The sequence below is a fragment of the Lithobates pipiens genome, unplaced genomic scaffold (assembly GCF_037356315.1).
Source record: "Lithobates pipiens isolate NorthernLeopardFrog02 unplaced genomic scaffold, aLitPip1_a1.2 Scaffold_10, whole genome shotgun sequence".
Taxonomy (NCBI): domain Eukaryota; kingdom Metazoa; phylum Chordata; class Amphibia; order Anura; family Ranidae; genus Lithobates; species Lithobates pipiens.
The window spans coordinates 174,438,400-174,465,191 of NW_027507686.1; the positions used below are offsets into that span (position 1 = coordinate 174,438,400).

General features: G+C 45.8%; 1 pseudogene; it reads left to right on the plus strand.

Moving 5' to 3' along the window:
• The window catches only part of LOC143925905 (embryonic protein UVS.2-like), a 68,085-nt pseudogene that overhangs the window by 21,963 nt on the left and 19,330 nt on the right, over positions 1-26,792 (plus strand).

Below are 26,792 nucleotides of genomic sequence, written 5' to 3' on the forward strand. Positions count from 1 at the left end.
AAGACCCAAAGGGGCTGGTAATGGGCAGGGAGGGCTACCCATGCCATTTTTCTCAATGATTTTCAACCATATTGCAGGAATCATTCTTGTGCAGGGACTGTTCTAAACACGGGAAACACGTGGCACTTCACAGGCATACTACAGACACACCCAGGCAACATATTTAAAGGAATATTACATTTTTTTTTCACTTTAATCGTCATTAAAATCAGTGCTCCCGCCAAAACGGCCATTTTTAAAAACATTTTAGGCATTGACCCATGTCCCCTGGGGCAGGAGCCAGGTCCCCAAACCCTTTTTAGGACAGTATCTTGCATATTAGCCGTTAAAATTAGCACTTTTAATTTCGAACGTTCGAGTCCCATAGACTTCAATGGGATTCTAAAGTTCATACGAATTTGGGGTCCGTTCGAAAGTTCTGGTGCGAACCGAACCGGCGGGTGTTCGGCTCATCCCTATTCATTGCCAGATTCCGATACCCAAGGTGGAGGTGCCAGCACCAAGAGCCGATTCAAGAATCGGGTTGGGGGAGGACACCGTGGGATCCCTGGACAGATTCATGCTCTAATACTAAAAGTCAGCAGCTACAGTATTTGTAGCTGCTGACTTTACATTTTTTGGTGGGGGGGCTGGAACTATGCATTAAGTATTGCATTTATTCTAGAGGTCTACACATATGACCAAAGGAGGGATGGTTGGGACTTAAGCTGGCCATACATCGAAACTGTGTCAGTTCAGCAGGGTCCAGTCAAATTTCAATCCATGTATGGGCACCCTGGATGTACACAAGTCGATCGATCGGCAACATTGTTTGTCATTGTGTTCTGCTGGCAGGGAAGGCTCCCCACCGAAAGAATACAAGTGCGAGTGCAGCAGGAGGGATTCCCCCATCAACACTGACTTTGTTGATGGAGGAATCAAACTATTTTCTTTCCTTCCACTCATGATAATCTATGGCCAGATGCTTTTCAAAAAAAAAAAAGAAAAAGGATACAGTGTACAAAATAAAATGATTATGATTGGGCTGCCAGTGCACCACAACAGATTAAAAAATGTAAATGACCCTTTTTTTTAAAATGTGCTGTGGTGTGCTGGTATGTGTTAGGCTCCGATGCACAATGTATTGGAGTGTTTGGACTCTATACAATGTGTTGGGGTGTGTTGGGTTCTACTGTGTAATGGTTTGCATTGGGCTCTTTTCTACCATGGGATGCATTGGGCTCTACTGTTCAATGGGATGCATTAGACTCTAATGTACAATGGGATGCACTGGGCCCTATTATACAATTGGGTCAACGACATTCTCATCCAGATCAGACCTATGGACCTCATTGAAGTATTCTCAGATTGTATGGTTTGTGTATGGTAAGGTTTCTGCCTGTCTGCCTGTCTAAATCTCGCACAGATTGGGTCTCTGGTCTGTTGTACAATCCGCATTCTGTAAGTCTTTTTTCCGGAGAGAAGTGGACCGGGGGGCCAGCCATTAAGTTGGCCCTGCACTCCAAACCCCCTGCCTGTTAGAGCTCATTCAAACGGGGAAAATGAAGGAGAAAAGAGATGGGCAAAAAAAGAGGTAGTGAAGAGGAGAAGGGGCGAGGGGGAGAGAGGGAAGGACTTAGGGGGGAAGTGTATGATAAGAGTAGAAGTAGTTAGGAGAGGGGGTGTGATGACCACCATCTACCCTCCCCATCTTCTATTATACAATTGGATGCATTGGGTTCTATTGTTCAATGGGGTGCATTGGGCTCTGTTCTACCATGGGATACATTGGGCTCTGTTGTACAATGGGATACGTTAGGCTCTATTGTACAATGAGATGCATTGGGCTCTCCTGTACAATGGGATGCATTTGAATCTATTGTACAGTGGGGTGTATTGGCCTCTACTGCACAATTTAGTGTGTTGGGCTCTATTGTACAATGGGATGCATTGGGCTGTATTGTACAATGGGGTGCATTGGGCTCTATTGTAGAATGGGATGCATTGGGCTGTATTGTACAATGGGGTGCATTGGGCTCTATTGTAGAATGGGATGCATTGGGCTCTGTTGTAAAACTGCATGCATTGGGCTCTATTGTACAATGGAATGCATTGGGCTAGATTGTAAAAATAGAATGCATTGGGCTCTATTGTACAATGGCATGCATTGGGCTCTATTGTACAATGGCATGCATTGGGCTCTATTGTACAATGGCATGCATTGGGCTCTATTGTACAATGGCATGCATTGGGCTCTATTGTACAATGGGATGCATTGGGCTGTAGTGTACAATAGGATGCATTGGGCTCGCTCTACTGTACAATAGGATGCATTGAGCTCTACTGTACAATGGAATGTATTGGGCTTTACTGTACACCGTATTGGGCTAAGTTGGACCCTTCTGTACAATGCATTGGGCTCTACTGTACAATGGGGTGTGTGGGGCTCTACTGTACAATTTGTTGGGATACATTGGGCTCTCATGTACAATGGGACATATTTGGCTAATGTGTTGGGATGCCATTCACAATGAACAGCAATGCAACGCACATAGTTGTAATGCATTGTGGCAATGCGCATTATTGCATGCACGGGCACACCGTACGAGTGTAAATAGGCCCTTATTTTTATTTTGATGAATGTATAAAATTCACTCACCCTTCAAGAATTTTGACCATGTTTAGCTTAATATGTTGATTTGCTATGATTGTCAGCTCCATCTAGTGGCCATGATTTAGTATTTTCCAGACCGAGATATTTCAGGAAAATACTGTTATGGCCACTAGAAGAAGCTGACAGTCACAGGAAACCAACGTATTAAGCAAAGGTTGACATTTTTAAAGGACTGAGTGATTTTTTTTTTCATGAATAGAACAGTCAAGAAATACAATATTCTAGCAGAGTTCATAAGAACAGTGAGCGGCTTGTATATTAGAGCCCTTCTGACAAAGCGCCTTGGTCATTAAACCTATTACTGGTCTATGCTGTTGAAAAGTCTGGTTGTCATTTGACTCTGTACTCATGATATTATGATCTTATAATTGCTTTACTTATATTTTGTTTTACAGATTCATTTAGAAGATTTTGTGGAAAAGGAAGGTAAGTTCTCGGTCTATTTGCCTTTAGTAAATCGGCTCCAATATATCATTGAAAAATCAGTGAAGGTTTCTGTATCATTCTAAGTTATTGTTCCTGTTGTTGATGTTCTCACCGTCTTTCTGTCTTTCAGATGGGACTATGGCGGAGCGCCCGGAGGTTGAGCCTCCTGATGTTTTCAGTCTCATCATTGCGTCCAACAAAGGTAAAAATACAAGCGCACTGATGTAGGCACCCATTGACTGACAAAATGCTAGTTGCCTGGCTGATATTTAGATCCCATGGCTTCCATTCTCTCTGCCTTATTGGCTGGAAACAGAAATGTAGATCTGGAATTCATCCGCTGCACTCCTGCTCCAGGTCTTGTGACTCCAATGAAGCCAGAGACAGCCAGGTCATCTGCATTTTCTGACCCAGGTATATAGATTTCCGTTAAATCAGTCCCAGATTATATACCGGTATACATCTTTCTGCTTGTCTATCTGCTAAAGCTAATCTAAAGCAAAAGCAAACAAGGGGTTCACGTTAAGGGCTAGTTTACACTAACATTGTTGAAAAGCGATCTGCATTTGGAATGCTCTTTAGAGAGCATTTGACAGGTGGTAAGGAGGTGTTGTATCGCCTTGTCACTGCTTGCTTTAACCCATTGAACTAGCATGTATCACATGCAGTTTCAGGGTGCCCCTATTCGGTTAAATGGGTCCTGTTCAGTGGGTATAGCTTTTGCCATATGCACCCCCCCCCCCCCCCCACACTAACTCTGCAGCATAAGGTTAGAAGGTTGGGGGGAAATGCACATTTTTCCCATTTTACCCCCCTGCCAAGCACAAGTGTAAATGAGGCCTAAGGGGACCCCAGCCCCACCAGTTACACAGACTCGCCTTCCATTTGCTCTCGTATAGGCATCTCAAAGACGGAAAGTGATGAAAAATAAACAGAAAATTATTCTCCACGCTGTCCAAATCTAGAGACAATAATTAAAGGTGAACTCCGGACACAAGCACTTTAATTTAAATATATTTAATGGAACCTCAAAGAACACAAATCCACTTTATATGTACCAGATTCCTTAACTACTTCAGCTCCAGGAGATTTACCCCCCTTTCATGACCAGGTCATTTTCTGCATTAATTTAACCGACAATTGAGCAGTCAGATGATGCTGTACCCAAATAAAATGTATGTCCTTTTTTTCCTACAAATAGAGCTTTCTTTTGGTGGTATTTGATCACCTCTGCGGTTTTTTTTTGGTTTTTTTTTGAGCTATAAACAAAACACTGTAAATAAAAAAAAATAGTTTTACTTTCTGCTATAAAACATACCCAATAAAAAAATGTAAAAAAAAAAAAAAGAAGAATTGAATTTCTTCATCGATTTAGGCCAATATGTATTCTGCTACATGTTTTTGGTAAAAAATCCAAATAAGCGAATATTGATTGGTTTGCACAAAAGTTATAGGGGTTGATTTAATCAAACTTGAAAGTGCAAAACCTGGTGCATGGTAGCCAATCAGCTTCTAAATTCAGCTTGTTCAATTAAGCTTTGACAATGAAACCTGGAAGCTGATTGGTTTCTATGCAGAGCTCCACCAGATTCTGCACTCTCCAGTTTTAGTAAATCAACCCCATAGTGTCTACAAACGAGGGCGTTTTTATTTATTTATCTTTTTACTAGTAATGGTGGCGATCAGCGGCATATAGCATGATTGCGATATTGCGGCAGACAAATTGAACACTAACTGACATTTTTTTGGGGGACCAGTGACACTAATACAGTGATCAGTGCTAAAAAATATGCACTGTCACTGTACTGGCAGGGAAGGGGTTAACATCAGGGGTGATCAAAGGGTTAACTGTGTGCCTAGCTTGTGTTTCTGTGTACTGTAGGAGGTGCTTGTACTAGAGGAGGACATGGATCCTTGTCTCTGCTTTACAGGAACACAGAATCAATACCTTCCTTACTGACAGAACAGCAATCTGCCTTGTTTACATCGGCTAAGGCAGACTGCCGTTCTGCCTCTGTACTGAAGCATTGGCGGGTGCTGACGGACATCGAGTCCGTTGTACCCACTATGTATAAGTTATATGGTCGGCAAGCAGTTAAAGCAGAGTTCTGCCTAATTATTATTATTATTTTAAATCAGCAGCTACAAATACTGCAGCTGCTGACTTTTAAAATAAGGACACTTACCTGTCCAGGGCACCCGCGATGTCGGCAACCGAAGCCAACCCTTCCTTCGGCTCTCGGGTGGAGGCACCACCATCTTCAGTAAGGGAATCAGGAAGTGAAGCCTTGCAGGTTCACTTCCTGGTTCCCTACTGTGCATGCGCGAACCCACTGGTCCCTGCTGTCTTCTGGGACCCGTGTGTCTCCCAGAAGACAGCAGGGGGGATGGAAGGTGCCAGAAGTGGCGTAGATACCCGTGGGTGGCTCCTCTATCTATGCCCGGAAGTGGGAGCAAAATACCCCCTCCCACCTGAAAAGTGGCAAAAGTGACACCGGAGGGGGGGGGGGAGGATTCCGAAATGCAGAAGTTCCATTTTTGCGTGGAACTCTGCTTTCACAAAGCCAGATATCACCTCATAAAAGTAGCAGTGACATCGTTACTATGCTGTACATAGTCTGTGCAGAATGCAGGGATGTGGGAGGGGCCCAACAGGCTCCACCCACTACATCCTGCCTGCAGAAAATGACAGGAGGGGGCAGAGACAAGACCAGTCACCCTACACAAGGAGAAAGAGCAGCAGCGAGCGGTCTTTATTACAGAAAAAGTCTCACGCTAGATTGCTGCACAGATCTGGAAAAAATACACAAAGCACACGAGATACAAGGAAGAATTCACATGGCGAATGTATTTAGACAATATTTGCTGATCCCAGGTTTCAGCTTTACCTGGGGTTGGCTTTACTCCTGTCTGTCACTTCTGTTTGATAACCTTTTGTGACTTTCAGAAAATTAGTATTGTGCTTTTTTTTATTTACCAGTTAGCAATATAAATGTCTTATCTGTTTGTAGAGAGCAAAGCGCTGCTGCATGAAGGAGACATTGCTGTGGATTTCGGACGCAGCGCTTTAAAGTGCGATGACAACTCCTGCAGATGGACTAAAAACAGCACTGGATTCATCAATGTGCCCTACACCCTCTCCTCCACCTACAGTGAGTATTGTGACTCCTCCCATGATGAAACATCCATCCGCAGTGCTGGGGCCCCTGGGGGCCGTTTCCCAGCAGGACACTCTGAGAATGAAGGCTTTGTCTACTCTCTGTGCCTGTAGAAGACAATATGACCGGTGTTCTGGGAGATAGTGTCCTGCCATCATATAGTGTCCGAAGAAGAAGCTTCAGAAAATTTCCAAAGACGAACGGCGCCTGCACCGTGAGTGGAGGTGGTAGCCCCACCATCCAAGCAGACATAGGGTTGCTCGCCACGCTTCGGGCTCAGCCTCGCTGCACTCGGCTCTTTTATATTCCTACTCTATGTCCACTTGGAGGGTGGGGATAGAACCTGGACTCACGGCGCAGGCGCCGTTCATCCTCGGCTATTTTCGGAATCTGTGTGTGCTGTGTACTGCGCATGCGCAGTACACAGCAGACACTATCCGATGGAGGACCATATATGATAGGACACCGGCATCTAGAGTATAAGGGGCAACACCTGGATGAAATGCTGTTCATTTTCATCTATTTCCTTTTTTTTTTTGAAGCTTCTTATGGTTATTGTACAATAACTGTGTGCATGAAAGGGGTTTAGCTACTGTTGACGGTGGTCACAAGACTCTCTGCAGCTCAAAAGGCACACAGTCTCCCCCTGTTTCTCTTCAGGATCTTGCACTCTGCAGTTTAGCCGTTTGTACTGCTTAGTTCAGTGGCTGCTTTGGCTTAGCAATAGCATACCGTCCCCCATAGTGTATAATTGATGTAATTGACACAATAGCAGAGCTCCCAACTGTCCCTGATTTGGAGGGACTGTCCCTGATTTGGAGCAATGTCCCTCTGTCCCTCATTCCTCCTCATTTGTCCCTGATTTGGAGCAATGTCCCTCTGTCCCTCATTCCTCCTCATTTGTCCCTGATTTTGGTCTGATCTATATATATATATATATATATATATATATATATATATATATATATATATATATATATTATCTAAAATGCACTTTTTAGTTATCAAAAAGTGTTTTCCAGCGCTAAACCTTTCAACTGATTTCTAAATTGCTGCATTTGTAAATTCCAAAAGCCAATAAAAAGTAATAGTAGTGGTAAAAAAGCACTTGTGGGTTTAACCAATCTTGTTTTTTTTGTACAATTCTCCTTTAAGGTGGGCGTGGCTAAGGGGCATGTTCCTTGGCCTGCATACTTTTGCTGATAGGTGTCCCTCATTGCCATCTCAAAAAGTTGGGAGGTATGACAATAATAGTGTATGTTTATAGCGCCATCATCTGCCATTCCAAACTACAAAGTGATCGATATGACAAGGGAGAGGGTGGGGCGTGTAATAGAGCAGGGCCCTCTGATTTCTCCTGTATTGTATTGTAACCGTACTCTCTGCCCACACCTTGTAAAGCGCTGTGCAGGGCCCTCTTAACCCTCTTGTATTAAATTGTATTGTTGCTGCATTGTCTACCCCTCAGGGGGCAACAATTAAGGGCACACGGGCACCACCCCCCCATTTATACTTCTGGCCCTCTTTCAGGACACCGGCGCATGGATTCCAATGTGGGGGGGGTGTTTTTTTTTAAGTACCGATTAGAGCCAGAGGCTCGAATAGGCTTCAGTATAGGGTGGGCTCGGGTCGCAGAGGGTGTGCTCTCCGATCCCACTCAGGTGTGTTACAACAGCGAATGAATATTCACTGTGTTATGCCCCGTACACACGGCCGGACATTCCAATGAAAAAATCCGTCGGATTTTTTTCCGACTGATTTTGGCCCAAATTTGTCTTGCATGCACACGGTCTCACAAAGTTGTTGGGAAATCAGATCGTTCAGAACGATGTGACGTATATCACGCATGACGGGACTATAAAGAGGCCAGTAGCCAATAGCTTTCGTCTTGTAATTTATTCTGAGCATGCGTAGCACTTTGTGCGTCAGATTTGTCTACACACGATCGGAATTTAAACGATCGGATTTTGTTGTTAGAAAATTTTAGATCCAGATCTCAAACTTTGTGTGTCCGAAATTCAGACGGAAAAAGTCAGACGGAGCCCACACATGATCGGAATTTCCAACAACACGATCCGATCGCACATTTTCCGTCGGAAAGTCCGACCGTGTGTACAGAGCAAAACACTGATCCTCCTCCCTGCCAATCAGGAAGCTGGTTTTGACACTGGTCACCCGATTGGCTGAAAGGACAGATGGGTGGTTGTTTGCCACCCCCCCAAAAAAAACACCAGCTGCCACTGCTGGGAAAACTGTTGGCGCTATATAAATTCCGAATAATAATAATACAGAAAATGTTTCATAGGCTAGTACATAGAGCTCTTAAAAAAGAAAAAAAAGCAATAACAAGTGGAAAATAGCTGTGACAAAAAGGTTGGTATACTTTATGAAGGTGGTCACAAGACTCTCTGCAGTTCAAAAAACATTATTATTATTATAATACAGGATTTATATAGTGCCAACGGTTTGTGCAGCGCTTTACAATATAAGGAGACAATACAGGAACAATACAATTCAATAGAAGAGCGTTAGGAGGGCCCTGCTCCTGGGAGCTTACAATCTAATAGACATGTACTCATCACTTCCTTCTCTTCAAGATCTTGTACTCTGCAGTTTAGCCTGTTGTACTACTTATTTCAGTGGCAGCTTTGGCTTAGCACCCCCCTCCCCTAGCGCATAGTTGATTACTTTTACATAATGATAATGGATGTTTATAGCACCATCATCTGCCAGGCCATGCCAAACTACTAAGTGATCGATGTTACAAGAGAGAGTGGGCAAGTATAATACAATACAGAAAATATTCCATAGACTAGTACCTAGAGCTGTTTTGCAAAATAAAGCAATAACAAGTGGAACATAACTGCGACAAAAAAGGGTGGTATACAGTATGAAGTCACAAGACTCTTTGCAGTTCAGTACATACTTTGATTTATTCTTTCATTGTTTACAGTCAAAACCTATTTTTTTCATGTTAGTTTCACATTTTTACATGCTTTCCCTTCCATATTTTTGATATTGCATTGATTAAATAGATAATTGATGATCAGCCACTAGAGGGAGCAAACGATCCGTTTGCAATCACCCCATTCAGCTGGCCTCCCATTAAGCATTGGGATGAGATGAATATGGCTGAATCCATGTATATAAAGAGGGTTGTGGGAAAAGGCAACGCCAGGATTATTTCACAAGACGCACCTAACAAAGGGGGTCTTCTGGTTCCACAGGTTCCTCCGATATCGCAATGTTCCTTGGCGCCATGCAAGAATTTGCAACTCTCACCTGTGTGCGCTTCATCCCACGCTCCACAGAATCAGACTATGTGCAGATTGAAGACGCCGTCGGGTATGTGAAAAATTCTTCTCCAACTACTTGTTTTTATGCAGCTGACAAAAAATTTCAATTTTACTTTCTTGCAACCATCACAGCCATATTCAATGGAGATCTCCTGGAATTGTCATGGCTCTGCTCTTCCACTTCTATCTCTGTTCTCTTGAAAGTCTTGAAAGTCTCTTGAAAGTCTTACCAGAGCTTGAGGTCAAGTTGCAGACAGCCTCTGGCACAGAAAACTGTCTTCATAGTGACCTTTAGGCTTATTTTTAGGTTTTGTTTCTGTTGAGACCCCTTTCTAAGGTCTCGTTCACATGTGTGGCTCTTGCTGTGCATTTGACAGGTGGTGGTGCCTGCTGCCTGTGTCAACCCTTAAAATGCCACCCCCACCGTGCCGCAACCACGTGCACTGCATGTGGATGCAGGACAGTTGTGGCATGCAATGCAAAGCTGCTGCTAACAAAGCAAACAGAATATTGGCATTAAAAAGGGGATTAACTCCAGAGATAAAATGATAATTCTCCCGCTCTACGAAAACTCTGGTCCGGCCGCACCTGGAGTATGCTGTTCAGTTCGGGGCACCAGTCCTCAGGAAGGATGTACTGGAAATGGAGCGAGTACAATGAAGGGCAACAAAGCTGATAAAGGGTCTGGGGGATAATAGTTATGAGGAAAGGTTGCGAGCACTGAACTTATTCTCTCTGGAGAAGAGACGCTTGAGAGGGGATATGATTTCAGTATACTAATACCGTACTGGTGACCCCACAATAGGGATAAAACTTTTTTACTGAAGGGGGTTTAACAAGACTTGTGGCCACTCATTAAAATTAAAAGAAAAGAGGTTTAAACTTAAACCACGTAGAGGGTTCTTTACTGTAAGAGCAGCAAGGATGTGGAATTCCCTTCCACAGGCGGTGGTCTCAGCAGGGGGGCATTGATAGATATAACAAAATATTAGATAAGCACCTGAACGACCGCAACATACAGGGATATGCAATGTAATACTGACATATAATCACACACAGGGGTTGGACTTGTGTCTTTTTTCAACCTCACCTATGTAACTGCCCACTAGATGGCACTTTAATCCCTTTCTATATTCACATCCCACTAGATGGCACTTTAATGCCTTTCCATATGCACACACAGAAATGGGGGAATCGCGGGCGATTCTTTGCAGTGTGTTTTGTACCAATTTTTTTGTATTAACCCAAATCACATCACAAAATATCTGTACTCAGTATCGGTGAGCACTTGACCGAAAGTATCAGTCCTCGTACCCTCTGGTAAAAAAACGGTATCAGTGCAACAACCCTAATAGTTACGCTAGTTGCACAGCCATTTATCACTTTTTCATGAAAAAAATACAGAAACCAATACTTTGCATCAATATAAAATGAATGGGCGCACATCGCACTGATGAAATGGGGGAATCGCATGCAGATTAAACAGGAATGGGGATTTCCCCCCACCGTTCCTGTGTGTGTGTGTATATAGAAATAAATTAAAGTGCCATCTAGTGGACAGTTTAAAAAAATGTTAGAACTCACAGTACTTATCTGGACACATGCAAAATAATGTACATAGGTGTCCCGGTCCTCCGATGGTAACAATTCGAGGCCACTGGTTCTCGCGGGGCTAAAGAAGATTCATAGGTGGTCCGCTTCCAAGATGACATCACTTTTGCCCTCTAACCATGGTGTCCCGAAACTTCTCCTCCAACCCTGTGAGCACCTCTAGCGGCCCTGATTTGCTATCATTGGCAGAGCGGGACACCTATGTATTATTTTGCATGTGTCCGGATATGTACTGTAACTTTTAACTTTTTTTAAACTGCCCACTAGATGGCACTTTCATCCTTTTCTATACACACACAGGGGGAAATTGCATGTGATTCTTTGCAGTGTGATTTGCACCAATTTTTTTTGTATTTATCGGTACTCGGTATTGACGAGTACTTGATGGAAAGTATCAGTACTCGGACTCACTGGTAAAAAAATGGTTTCAGTGCAACCCTGTTATGATAGTTGCACAGACATTTATCAAATTTGAAAAAATACACTTAAATGCATTTTACTGCACTCAAACACAATAATATAATATCTATTTTTCGTAAGATGTAAAATATGAGATTGTGCCAAGTAAATAGATCCCCAACACTTCAAGATCTAAAATTTCATGTTGCTCGTGAATTGGCGACAAACTACTGTGCTTAAATTTGTCTATAGGTGATGCTTTAAAACAATCATTAACTTTTTTTTGTCTTTTTTTTATAAATAAACATGTTAAATTTACCTGCTCTTTGTAATAGTTTTGCACAGAGCAGGCCCTATTCTTTTTGGGTCCCCTGCTGGTGGTCCTGGCCCCTCCTCCCTATCGAGTGCCCCCAATAGCAAGCCTCTTGCTATGGAGGCACCCGAGCAGGCTGGCTACCAAAACACGCTCCTGTAAATGGACATTGTCCATTCACATATGGAGCATGGCTCAGCCCCGCCCCCGGCTCTCTCCTCATTGGCTCGCTGAATGTGATTGACAGCGAAACCTTCTGCTTTTAGAACCACTTTAAAAGCCTTTACATGTTATCAGGAGCTGCACTCCCAGTATATACTCCCTGCATAGGTAAAATGCATTGGAAAACCTTCAACAATCCACTTTAAAAGCCTTTACAGGTTATCAGTTAAATGTGAGCCCTGGTGTAGAATTATTGCTGTCTGTCAGAATCCATGAAATCAGGCTGAGACAGAAGTACAGTTAAATCACACTTGTTTAATAATAAAAGTAAAAAGAACAAACGTAGTCAAAACATAGCCAAAGTTCAGTAACTGGAAAGGATAGTCAGCCAAGCCAGAAGTCAGGGATCAAAGTAGTGGAACAGCAAGCAGGATCTGGAGCCAGAAGGGGTGTCATCAAAGCAAGTCTTCAACAGGATCGCAGGAGATAGTTTCTGTGATGTTGACCAAGGCGAAGGCAGAGAACCTCTGGACTGGATGGCTTAAGTAGGCAGGACTGACGAGCAGGATCATCAACAGCTGAGTAACTGTAGACAGATAACAGCTGGCAATTAGCTGACAGCTGAGTGTCCATCTCAGAGAAGGAAGGGCTGACACTGTCACACCAAAGTTCATGGCGATAACTCCATTGTGTGGTGCAATCACCATTTACATATGGGTGCCAAACCTATGCACTTTTGCATTTGAATGCAAGCACGGGGGGGGGGGGGGGGGCACAGGTACAGTACTTTTTAGGGAGACAGCAGGGGCCTAGTAGACCCCTGCTGTCTCCCTGTCCATTTAAAGCATCTGATCAAGCAGAGATCGTGTTTGATCAGATGCTTCCTTGATTGTACCGGCCAGGACCGCCAATCCTTGTCGTTTCCTGCTTCATTGTCACAGAGAAGATGGGGGATCATAGCTGCAGCAGCCCTGGCATACACCATTCCCTACACTTAAATGTGATTGGCTACTGGTTGCAGCACTCGGCGCATTACCCTTTGTGATGACATAATAATATGGGTTTCTCCCGTTCCCCACAGATGTTGGTCCGCTGAATGTGATTGACAGCAGCAAGAGCCAATGGTTCCTGCCTCTACGTAAGCCAATGAGGGAAGAGAGACACAGTAAAGCCGCTGCTCTTGTGCACAAAGCTGGATTAAGATTGGGTTTAGGTAAGTATTAGGGGGTAGGTGCACTCAGAAGGTTTTTAACCCTAATGCAACCCTAATGCATAGGTAAAATACATTAAGTTAAAAAACCTTCTGCTTTTAGAACCACTTTAAAAGCCTTTACATGTTATCAGGAGCTGCACTCCCAGTATATACTCCCTGCATAGGTAAAATGCATTGGAAAACCTTCAACAATCCACTTTAAAAGCCTTTACAGGTTATCAGTTAAATGTGAGCCCTGGTGTAGAATTATTGCTGTCTGTCAGAATCCATGAAATCAGGCTGAGACAGAAGTACAGTTAAATCACACTTGTTTAATAATAAAAGTAAAAAGAACAAACGTAGTCAAAACATAGCCAAAGTTCAGTAACTGGAAAGGATAGTCAGCCAAGCCAGAAGTCAGGGATCAAAGTAGTGGAACAGCAAGCAGGATCTGGAGCCAGAAGGGGTGTCATCAAAGCAAGTCTTCAACAGGATCGCAGGAGATAGTTTCTGTGATGTTGACCAAGGCGAAGGCAGAGAACCTCTGGACTGGATGGCTTAAGTAGGCAGGACTGACGAGCAGGATCATCAACAGCTGACCACCATTTACATATGGGTGCCAAACCTATGCACTTTTGCATTTGAATGCAAGCACGGGGGGGGGGGGGGGGGCACAGGTACAGTACTTTTTAGGGAGACAGCAGGGGCCTAGTAGACCCCTGCTGTCTCCCTGTCCATTTAAAGCATCTGATCAAGCAGAGATCGTGTTTGATCAGATGCTTCCTTGATTGTACCGGCCAGGACCGCCAATCCTTGTCGTTTCCTGCTTCATTGTCACAGAGAAGATGGGGGATCATAGCTGCAGCAGCCCTGGCATACACCATTCCCTACACTTAAATGTGATTGGCTACTGGTTGCAGCACTCGGCGCATTACCCTTTGTGATGACATAATAATATGGGTTTCTCCCGTTCCCCACAGATGTTGGTCCTATATTGGTAAGCAAGGAGGAAGTCAAATAGTATCGGTGTCGAGCAGCTGCATGGTCCAAGGCTCCATCGAACATGAGCTGAACCACGCTCTGGGATTCTTCCATGAGCAGAGCAGGAGCGACCGCGATGACTACATCGATAGCATATACAGCAACATCATACCAGGTATCTGACCGGGTGATATCATTACACTAAGGCAGGGGTAGGCAACCTGGGGCCCTCCAGCTGTTGCAGAACTACAAGTCCCATCATGCCTATGGGAGTAATTGTAACTGCCAGCCTTGCAAGGCCTCATGGGAAATGTAGTTTCTGGTTGTCTACTCTGCACTAAGGGATGTATCATTAAAAACATTTCCATAGCTGTTTGTACATAGAAACTGCATGTAAATTATTTCTGTGTGAATGAGGCAAAAGCAAATGTTCTCAGGCTACAGTATATTCTCTGCGGATCTAATGAGTGAATGAGGAAAATGCTACATTGTAGCCAAAAGATGGTGCAGAGTATCATAGGAAATAAATATAGTCATCAGTGCCACCCAGTGGCCATAATGCAGTATTCTTCTCATTTACATATTTAGTCTACAGAGACTATAGCCTGAGAACATTAAATGTTGCACAAAAGACATGTACGGAGCTGTATTAAAAAGGAAGCGCAGGACATACATGACAGGGTGCAAGGGAATTACTGGGCTAAAGAAAGAGCAGCGTGGGGGTGGTTTAGGATGCAGGCGTACTTACCCCATTGGTGGATGGTCACAGGGGGGGGAGGAGTGTGGGTCCCTCGTCCATGTGCCAGGGTGGAGCAAGTCAGCAGTTGGGGGTCAGCAAGCGAGGAGAGACGTTCCCGCCCGCCCGCCCTAATAATGGATAGTGGTTGGGGTTAGTAGGGTTGTCGTTATGGGGGTGGCGTTGGGTCCTTGGCGATTGCTATATATATATATGAAAATATATATGTAGAAATGCATGGGTCATTTGAAAAAGGTTGGGACCCATGCCAGAGATGGAGTCATTGTGTTTGGGCTGGTGTCAGTCCAGATTAATGGCTAACATATGTTGGGGGTCTGTGGTCAGTTAGTGAGTCCTCGAGGCAAGTTTGGCGGCTGGGGACAGATGCTGACGAAGAGGGGATCACAGGCTCAAAAATAATAAGGGGTCGTCAGGGACCAGCCAAAAAGCACTTAGGGTCTTTTGGGTAACTGGAAGTTGTTACAAGTTTTGTATTATTAAAATATTTAAAATAAAGTTTAGTTTTTATTGTTATTTAAATAAAGGCCGTTGAGGCCATTTTCATCCAAGCAGGTGTCCGGGTATTTATTTTAAGGTAACAGTTAAAGTTTACATGTATTGTTGGGGAAGTAAGTTATCTGGCTACCCTAGTCAAGGAATTTACATACAGTTTTGATGGAGTTGATAAGCTATGCATTTTTTTTCTTTTTTTCTTTTTCTTTTTTTTAGAAATAGAAGTATATTATATGTGTAATTCGGCCGGTTCACACCTTGAATTGCACAGGAATGCATTCTGTGTTCCTGTTCCACTCAGTGCAGCTCAATTTTTCAAATGAATGGGCCGAGACTGCACTGGATTGCACTACTTTTCAAAAATGCACTGCACCAAGTTGCATGGTAGTGCGATATCATGTGATCCGCCGTAGCAAGCACAATTTGCGTATCGGGTTTCATTAGGAATATATTATGAGAAGCATAAGTCATACTTTTTTGGTCACTTTCATAAATGAGGGTCATTTAAAGAGGAAGTAAACTTCCATCACTAAATTGTACCTATAGGTAAACCTATAATAAGGCTTACCTATAGGTAGTGTAAATATCTCCTAAACGTGCGCTGTTTAGGAAATATTTAGTGTACATGCAGCCGGTGACATCAGCCAGCCGTGCCGCTCCTTCAGAGCCCTGTGCAGGGAACGGTGGCTCCCGCACGCATGTGCAGGAGTGACATCACACGGCTCCGGCCAATCACACAGCTGGAGTCTGTGAACCCGGAAACAAGACAGGTGAAGATGGAATTAGCCTCCAGCGATCGCATCGCTGGAATGCTTTGTTTTCAGGTAAGATTCACATAATGTCCTAGTATGCGGTGCATACTAGCACATTATAACATTACCTTGCAGGTAAGGTAAAAAAAAAAAAAAAACAGCCAACGGTTTACAACTGCTTTAAAGCGGAGTTACACCCAAAAATGAAACTTCCGCTTTAAGGGAAGGTGACCCCTTGACATGCCACATTGGGCATGTCATTTTTTTTGGGGTGAGCAACGGAAACCCTCCTTTTAGAGGGTTCCAGCTTCCTCTTCCTCCTTTTGAAAGTTAGTGCTAGTTTGCCATGGGCAGAGGGCATAGGTGCATTGTCCAGCCTGGCTGCTGTGGGCGATGCGCCTAGCAATATGTACTTTTTGTGCAGTATGTGCCCAGGGATGAATGCCCACAATGCAAGCAGTCTGCATTCCAGGCATTTATCCTGATGCTCAAAATTTCAGGGGGCCAGCACAAACCAACATCAGTACCCCACCACACCCCCGAGAGCTGAATAACGACTATCACCCCCCCACAGGAGTCAAGCGGCAGCAATAAGCTAACATCACACACTCCTCCCCCGACCCTGCTGTGGGAGCAAAATGGCGGCGATAGCACACCACCATGGCTCACAAACTGCAGCGATCACCCGACCCCCAACCTCAGGGGAACACAGAATGTGCCATGCTATCTTACCCTATTCAGGGGGAAAGAAGAGCGGGGGGCGCTCTGGCAAGCAAACTATGGGACATCCTCCTCCCGGCTGCACAGAAACAGGAAGTGTGTCCTGAGATACGATTAGCCGGGAGGAGGATCAGTGTGACAATATTGAATATTCATTCGCTATTGCCACGCAACTGGGTGGGATTGGGGTGCAGTGCTCTGCGCCCCAAACCCACCCTTTTTTTTAAGCCTATTAGAGCTTCTCTGGCTCTAATTACGTGCTTCAAAAAAATACCCCCCCCCCCATTGGAATCCATAATTCGGTGCCTTGTATGTAGATTAGGGGGCGGGGTGCATGGATAGGGGGGCGGCTGCCACCGAGTACTGCTGAGGTCACTGCCCAGCCACACCCCAGCTGTCAGACTCCTAGAGTCTAGGCTGGATGGTGCACCTATGCCCTTTGCCCAATGCTAAATGCCCAGTGTGCATGAGGCCTAATACTATTTAAGTCACTGATCCTGAACAAGCATGCAGCAAGTGATGTAAAGATTCCTGACTAGGGATGAGCCGAACACCCCCCGGTTCGGTTCGCACCAGAACTATCGAACGGACCCCAAATTCGTACGAACCTTAGAACCCCATTGAAGTCTATGGGACTCGACCGTTCGAAATTAAAAGTGCTAATTTTAACGGCTAATATGCAAGATACTGTCCTAAAAAGGGTTTGGGGACCTGGCTCCTGCCTCAGGGGACATGGGTCAATGCCTAAAATGTTTTTAAAAATGGCCGTTTTGGCGGAAGCACTGATTTTAATGACAATTAAAGTGAAAAAAAAGTGAAATATTCCTTTAAATATGGTGCCTGGGGGGTGTCTGTAGTATGCCTGTGAAGTGCCACGCGTTTCCCGTGTTTAGAACAGTCCCTGCACAAAATGACATTAAACGGAAATAACATCATTTAAAACTGCTTGCGGTTTTAATGTTATATCTGGTTCCTGCAATATGGTTGAAAATCATTGAGAAAAATGGAATGGGTAGCCCTCCCTGCCCATTACCAGCCCCTTTGGGTCTTGTACGCATATTAAGGGGAACCCCGTACCCATATTAAAAAAAGGAAATGCGTGTGGCCCCCAGGCCCTATATACTCAGAACAGCAGTATACAGGCGGTGCAAACAATACAGGGACTGTGTAGGTTTGTTGTGTTAAGTTGAATCTGTTTGTAATTTTCAACTGGTACATTTTTAAAGTGTAGCTCCAGTCAAAAAAACTATTTTTAAGCTTTTTGGAAAACATAGGGAAGGGTTATCACCCCTGTATAATTTGTTTTGTCGTCCATCTTTTTTCATCTCACTTGCTGTTGTCTCCTTCCGTTTGCAAGTAGGAGATGTTTGTAAGTTGGATGTTTGAAAGTAGGGGCCTGCCCTATATGCTCTGCAGAAATGGCGGAACAAGGTGTTGGTTTTGCCACAACATTGTAAGCCCTCAAAGTGACTCTTGGTGGGCGCTGGAGCGCCCTGCTGTGAACGATTATATCAAGAATTGTAATTACATGCCATTGTTGAACAGTGGTAGAAAAATTGACCTTTGGTGGTTGTGGTGCTGGTGCCACAACACTATAAGTCTTCACAGTTACTCTGGGTGGGCACAGGAACGGGCCCTGCTGTGAAATATTATATCAAGAATTGTAATTACATGTCCCTGTTAAACAGGGGCAGAAAAATTGGGCCTTAGGCACTGGTGCTGGTGCCACGACACTGCAACCTGTCCCATATACTCTAGTTTTATTGCAGGAATTAGTCCTGCTGCAAAGCATTGCATCAAAAATTGTAATTAAACGCCCCTGTTAAACAGGGGCATAAAAATTGGGCCTTAGGCACTGGTGCTGGTGCCACCACACTGCAACCTCTCCCATATACTCTAGTTTTATTGCAGGAATTAGCCCTGCTGCAAAGCATTGCATCAAAAATTGTACTTAAACACCCCTGTTAAACAGGGGCAGAAAAATTGGGCATTAGGCACTGGTGCTGGTGCCACGACACTGCAACCTCTCCCATATACTCTATTTTTACTGCATAGGCAGTCTTGAAGGGATGTGATATTTAAAAAAATTTTTTTTGGTTACATCAGCTTCAGGTGCTTGGTAGCTGTGGGTGATCCAAGTCGATCAACTGATTCGGTGGACAGGCGCACCCTGTGATCGGTAACAAAGCCACCAGCAGCACTGAAGGTGCGTTCCGAAAGAACGCTGGATGCAGGACAGGCCAGTAGCTCAATTGCATACTGTGCAAGCTCTGGCCAGTGATCTATACTCAAGACCCAGTAAGCCAGAGGATTTTCGGTGGGAAAGGTGTCCAAGTCTGACCTTGCCCCTAGGTATTCCTGCACCATGTAAATCAGACGCTGGCGATGGTTGCTGGCGATGGGGCTGCGGACTAAAAAATTGTCTGAAAGCATCAGTCAGACGGCCAGCTTCTCCACCGCTCCTTCTGACCGATGCCTCAGCAACACGTTGTCCAAGACCAGGAGTTTGTAACCTCCCAGTCTCTGGGAACGCGTTGCACAGACCTTTCTGCAAGGCCTCCCGGAGATGTCTCATCCTCTGTTCCATCTGCGATGGCAAGATAAGGTCGGCAACCTTACCCTTGTACCGTGGATCAAGGAGAGTGGCCAGCCAGTAATGGTCCCTCTCCTTGATCCGAAGAATACGAGGATCCTTCCGCAGGCTTTGCAGGATCAGGGAGGCCATGCAGCGTAGGTTAGCTGAGGCATTCGGTCCGGAGTCCTCTGGGTCACTAAGGGCAACATGATCCGCAGCTACCTCCTCTCAGCCACGTACAAGTCCATGTGTTTCTTGGGACTGTAAATCATCCCTACAAGACTGCTGCTGCTGATGCTGAGTGCCAGCCTCCACCTCCATGCTGACACAATCATCCTCCTCCTCCTCTTCCGCCTCCTCATCCTCTTCCTGTGTGATGGGTGGCACAGCAGGAACACTGTCTGGATAAAGGGGGCCTTGAGAGGCAAGGAAGTCCTCCTCTTCCTGCCTCTGTTCTGCCTCAAGTGCCCTGTCCATTATTCCACGCAGCGTATGCTCCAAGAGGTGGACAAGAGGTACAGTGTCACTGATGCATGCACTGTCACTGCTCACCATCCTTGTGGCCTCCTCAAACGGTGACAGGACAGTGCATGCATCCCTGATCATGCCCCACTGGCGTGGTGAGAAAAAACCGAGCTCCCCTGACCCTGTCCTGGTGCCGTAGTCGCACAGGTACTCATTGATGGCCCTCTGCTGCGTGTGCAGCCGCTGCAGCATGGCCAACGTTGAGTTCCACCTGGTGGGCATGTCACATATAAGGCGGTTCTTGGGCAGGTTCAACTCCTTTTGGAGCTCAGCCAGCCGAGCACAGGCATTAAATGATCGGTGGAAATGCACACAGACTTTCCTGGCCTGCTTCAGGACATCCTGTAAGCCGGGGTACCTGCCCAAGAACCGCTGCACCACCAGGTTAAGGACGTGAGCTACACAGGGCACATGGGTCAGTTGTCCCTGTGCAGATGGCGGAGAGGAGGTTGGTACCATTGTCGCAAACCACTATTCCTGGCTTAAGCTGGCGTGGCGTCAACCACCTCTCGGCCTGCCCCTGCAGAGCTGACAAAACATCTGCCCCAGTGTGGCTCCTGTCCCCCAAACAAACCAGCGCAAGCACGGCATGGCATTGTTTTACCTGCGTACTTGCGTAGCCCCTGGAACGCCTACGGAGCACCGCTGGTTCTGAGGACAGAGCACTGGAAGAGGCCATGGAGGAAGAAGAAGAGGAGGGGGTGGAGGAGAGAGGTGTGTCACAACCAATAGTAGCATTTTGGAGGCGTGGTGGCGGAACAACCTCCAACACTACTGCACCTTGTCCTGCATCCTTCCCAGCTGCCAGAAGAGTGACCCAATGGGCCGTGAAAGACAGGTAACGTCCCTGTCCATGCCTGCTGGACCATGAGTCAGCAGTAATATGCACCTTACCACTGACCGCCTTGTCCAGCAAGGCAAGGACATTGCCTTCCACATGCTGGTAGAGAGCCGGAATCGCCTTCCGTGAGAAAAAGTGGCGTTTGGGGACCTGCCACTGAGGAACCGCACATTGTACAAACTCACGGAAGGGGGCCGAGTCTACCAACTGAAAAGGCAGCAGTTGAAGTGCTAGAAATTTAGCCAAGCTAGCATTCAACCGCTGGGCATGTGGATGGCTGGGAGTGAACTTCTTTCGCCGGTCCAGCAGCTTGGGCAGGGACATTTGTCTGCTATAATCGGACGTGGGTATACTGCTAGCAGAGTGCCCGGAAGCACTTGGCTGTGACACACCTAATTCTACACCTTCATTCCTCTCAGAGCAGGTTTCAGAGAGGACTGAAGGTCTAGTGGGGTTGGAGATGCCAGCTGATGAGGAGCAAGGAGAGGTCCGCTTTGTTCTTTGGTGTGGATCTTTGAGGTACGCTTGCCAATGAGCTGCATGGCAGGTCAACATATGTCTGGTCAAGCATGTGGTGCCCAAGCGGCTGATGTTTTGGCCACGCGAGATACGCTTGAGACATATGTGCGATCTGATGCACTAGTCTCAAAAAAGGCCCACACCAAAGAACTTTTAGAATAACGCGCAGAGGCAGCGCCCTGCACAGGCGGAGCTCTGCGGTGTGATTCAGTCGGTGTGCTGCCCCTAAGCTGGCCCCCGGAGGGCATCCTGCCTCGTTGGACATGTGCCTCCTCCTCCTCTCTCCTACCAGGCACCCACGTGGAGTCAGTGCCCTCATCATCCCCTCCCTCTTCATCGCTGTAGCAAACCTGGCAATATGCTGCAGCTTGTGGAACATGACTGCCAGATTGCCCTCCTTCTTGAGCATCCCCTCTCTCTGCATTCATGCTACTGCCTTCCTCTAGCTGAGTGTCATCATCAGAGCCTGCAAAACACTGGGCATCCTCCTGGAGCATGTACCCAACACTGTGCTCAAAGAGTTCAGGAGACTCCTCAGGAGGACGTGGTGGGTCTAGGGAAGGAGTCACTGATGATGGCATTGAGACGAGGGAAGACGATGCGTTGGCAGCTGCTTTGCTAGCACCCTGAGACTGGGTGAGAGAAGTCTTCGGCATGTTGCGGCTCAACATGTCCAGCTGCCGAAAAGAAGGACAAGCATGTTCCATGGCCACGTGCTGATGACAATGCACCGCGTCCACGACCAGCACTGTTGTCTCTAGACACAGAGCCTACTTGCCCTCTTTTATCGGCTCGCGCCTGTCTGCCTCTCCTTGCTGGCCTTCCAGACATGGTAATGGCCTGAAGGGAGTTGGGTAAAACAGCAGTTGGGTAGTGTATATTGTGCTAGAGGCACACAACACCCACTAACTCCTGCAGATGCCTTTATTATAGAACACCAGAGATAAAGGGGTATACTGTAATGGAGTCACACAACACCCACTAAGCCCTGCAGATGGCTCTATTAGAGAACAGCAATAAAGGGTAGATACAGGTGTATATTGTGCTGGAGGCACACAACACCCACTAACTCCTGCAGATGCCTTTATTATAGAACACCAGAGATAAAGGGGTATACTGTAATGGAGTCACACAACACCCACTAAGCTCTGCAGATGGCTCTATTAGAGAACAGCAATAAAGGGTAGATACAGGTGTATATTGTGCTGGAGGCAAAAAACACCCACTAACTCCTGCAGATGCCTTTATTATAGAACACCAGAGATAAAGGGGTATATACAGATGTATACTGTGCTGTGCTGGAGGCACACACAACTTCCTATAACTCCTGCAGATGGCAAGTGGGCTCAAATAGAGAAGAGCTATGTAGGTGGATATAGCGGTGTGTACTGGGTACAGAGCACGCAGACAGCACGCACAAGCTCCTAACACTACTGACTGCAAGCTCTATTATAAAAGATAGATTACTAGCTATATAGGTGAGGTGAATATAGCGGTGTATACTGCGGTCAGGGCATGCAGGCAACAACCACTACAGAAGAGCAAGATCGAAAATCGGCTGATAACGATCGGTGTATACTGTGTTGAAGGTACACAGAACACCCACTAACTGCTTCAGACGCCAACACACTACACAAGGCCGCGGCGCTGGCGGCCTTATATAGTGTGGGGCGTGTACTACACAGCATGAGCTATGATTGGCCACAGGCATCCTGCCTGTGGCCAATCATGGCTCTCCTCGCTGCTGGCGCTGTGATTGGCCAAGCATGCGGGGTCACAGTGCATGCTTGGCCAATCATGAGCCAGCAATGCACTGCGATGACGCAGTGCATTGTGGGCGGTGAGCGCCACACGAATTTGGCGCGAACGGCCCATAACGTTCGGAATTCGCCGAACGGGCGAACAGCCGATGTTTGAGTCGAATGTATGTTCGACTCGAACACAAAGCTTATCCCTATTCCTGACTCTATGTTTGCTTTGAGTCTTTGAACACTGGATCATCATGGCAGCCAGGCAACTAACATTTTTAGGATGTGAGCAATGAAAGCCAGCCCATATCTCTGTGAATGTTTCCTTTTATTAAAATTGAATTGCTATATACAGTGGTGTGAAAAAGTGTTTGCCCCCTTCCTCATTTCCTGTTCCTTTGCATGTTTGTCACACTTAAGTGTTTCGGAACATCAAACCAATTTAAACAATAGTCAAGGACAACACAAGTAAACACAAAATGCAATTTGTAAATGAAGGTGTTTATTATTAAAGGTGAAAAAAAATCCAAACCATCATGGCCCTGTGTGAAAAAGTGATTGCCCCCTAAACCTAATAACTGGTTGGGCCACCCTTAGCAGCAACAACTGCAACCAAGCCTTTGCGATAACGTGCAATGAGGCTTTTACAGCGTCCTGGAGGAATTTTGGCCCACTCATCTTTGCAGAATTGTCCTAATTCAGTTACATTAGAGGGTTTTCGAGCATGAACGGCCTTTTTAAGGTCATACCACAACATCTCAATAGGATTCAGGTCAGGACTTTGGCTAGGCCACTCCAAAGTCTTCATTTTGTTTTTCTTCACCCATTCGGTGGTGGACTTGCTGGTGTGTTTAGGATCATTGTCCTGCTGCAGAACCCAAGTTCGTTTCAGCTTGAGTACACGAACAGATGGTCGGACATTCTCCTTCAGGATCTCTTGGTAGACAGCAGAATTCATAGTTCCTTTTATCACGGCAAGTCTTCTAGGTCCTGAAGCAACAAAACAGCCCCAGACCATCACACTACCACCACCATATTTTACTGTTGGTATAATGTTCTTTTTATGAAATGCAGTGTTCCTTCTACGCCAGATATACTTGGACACACACCTTCCAAAGAGTTCCACTTTTGTCTCATCGGTCCACAGAATGTTGTCCCAAAAGTCTTGGGGATCATCAAGATGTGTTGTGGAGAAATTGAGACGAGCTTTGATGTTCTTTTTGCTCAGCAGTGGTTTTCTCCTTGGAACTATGCCATGCAGGCCATTTTTGCCCAGTCTTTTCCTGATGGTGGAGACATGAACGCTGACCTTAACTGAGGCAAATGAGGCCTGCAGTTCCTTGGACGTTGTTGTGGGGTCTTTTGTGACCTCTTGGATGAGTCGTCGCTGCGCTCTTGGGGTAATTTTGGGCGGCCGGCCACTCCTGGGAAGGTTCACCACTGTTCCATGTCTTCGCCATTTGTGGATAATGGCTCTCACTGTGGTTCGCTGGATTCCCAAAGCTTTGGAAATGGCTTTATAACCCTTTCCAGACTGATAGATCTCAATTACTTTCTTTCTCAATTGTTCCTGAATTTCTTTGGGTCTCGGCATGATGTGTAGCTTTTAAGGATCTTCTGGTGGACCTTACTGTGTCAAGCAGCTCCTATTTAAGTGATGCCTTGATTGTGAACAGGTGTGGCAATAATCAGGCCTGGGTGTGGCTAGAGAAATTGAACTCAGGTGTGGACAACCACAGTTATAGTATGTTTTAACAAGGGGGGCAATCACTTTTTCACACAGGGCCATGATGGTTTGGATTTTTTTTCACCTTTAATAATAAACACCTTCATTTACAAATTGCATTTTGTGTTTACTTGTGTTGTCCTTGACTATTGTTTAAATTGGTTTGATGTTCCGAAACACTTAAGTGTGACAAACATGCAAAGGAACAGGAAATGAGGAAGGGGGCAAACACTTTTTTCACACCACTGTAATATTGCTGCTGCAAATTTTGTCTTCTTCAGGGTACGAGAACAATTTTCAGAAGTTTGACACATTGAATCAAGGCATAGATTATGACTACGGCTCCGTCATGCATTATCCAAGGTACAAATGGTTGCATTTCATAGAAATATCAAATGACTTTCACTTTCCACTTTGCATTGGCCAGAAACACCGTTTTATTAAACTGCTGCGATATCCTTGTAGGTGGCACAGTCAGATCTATTAAAGTGTGAACATTCACTGATCCTGATTCACTGAGCTCCAACAGGCACCTTAAAGTTTATTTAGACCAAAAACTTAATATATTGCAGATTACCAGTCATCAGGTGCATTTTCTTTTTTTCAGGATTATTCCTTTATTTTCACCTGGTGATCCTGCCAGTGACACACTTCCTGTCTTATGGAGACAATCAGGGTCGGGACAAGGGGTGGGCAGGAGGGACGGTTGGCCTGGGCTCTGTGGTATCATGTGAGGTGAGGAGGGGTGCCGCAAGGAGATTGTTGGGGAGGGGATTTGTGTTGGAAGAGGGAATTTGGGGGGTGACAGGGGATAAGTATTTTCCTCTGAGATAAGCAGTGCCATAATAAAGTGGAGTTGCACCAAAAAGTGCAACTTCCGCTCATTTGGCTCCTTCCCCGCTCCGGTGCCACATTTGGCACCTTTCAGGGGTGAGAGAGAAACGGATACCTGTCTATTTTCAGGTATCCTGTTCCCACTTCCAGGAGTCTCGGGCACCGCCACTTATGTCGCTGCTGAGCTCCCTCCTCTTTCCCCCGCCGCCAAGCCAGTAGGAGAGAGGAGCGGAGCCTCGCACATGCACAGTAGGGTTTCCGGCATTAAGCCATAAGGCTACACTGCCGGGTTCCCTTACCCGCAATGTCGGCGGCAGCACCCTTTTCACCAGCGCCGGGACAAGGTCATCTAGAGCCCAGGGCAAACATGCCAAACTGTGCCCCCCCCCCCCTTCAAAATGTATGAAAGTTTAGCTGAACAAGCTGAAGTTAGAAGCTGATCGGCTACCCGGCACAGCTGAACCATATTCTGAATGCTCCAGTTTTAGTAAATCACCCCCAGTGGGTTTATGGCAAACATGGCAAACATGGCAAACAAGGCTTGAGAAACGTGGTTACAAGTTCATGGCAAAGTGACAGTGTCTACAGACAGCTCATCTCAGCAAGCACGTATACTTACCCAGCCACCTCCTCCTCCCCATACTGGAACCCTTATTAACACAGCAGGTCTTTAGGGTATGGGGGGGGCAGCTGACCTCCCCCATCTGACACTACCTAGCCAATCACTAGGCCCCAGAACTGTCACATGGGAGGTGTGTGATCATCCCTCTCATTAAGCTCTGACACCAGAATTTAGATCGGGGGATGCCGCAGCAGGAATGGAGTGCGGCTAAAGCCAGCCATAGATGGGTCGAATCTCTGCCGGTTCAGCAATACCAGACAAGATCTGATCCATTTATGGGAAGGCTGGTTGTACTAAAGTCAGTCCATCAATCAACTTCAGTACAACCAGCCTGTCAGATATTTTTTTTTTGCACTGCTGGCAGCGATACAGTAACAGCCAGTAGTGATGATTGTATTTTGCCAGTGGGGAAGGCTCCCCACGCTCCCCGCCGGCCGAATACAATAGCACTGTGGGGACGGGTTTGTCAGTGTTGATGGGGGAATTGAAC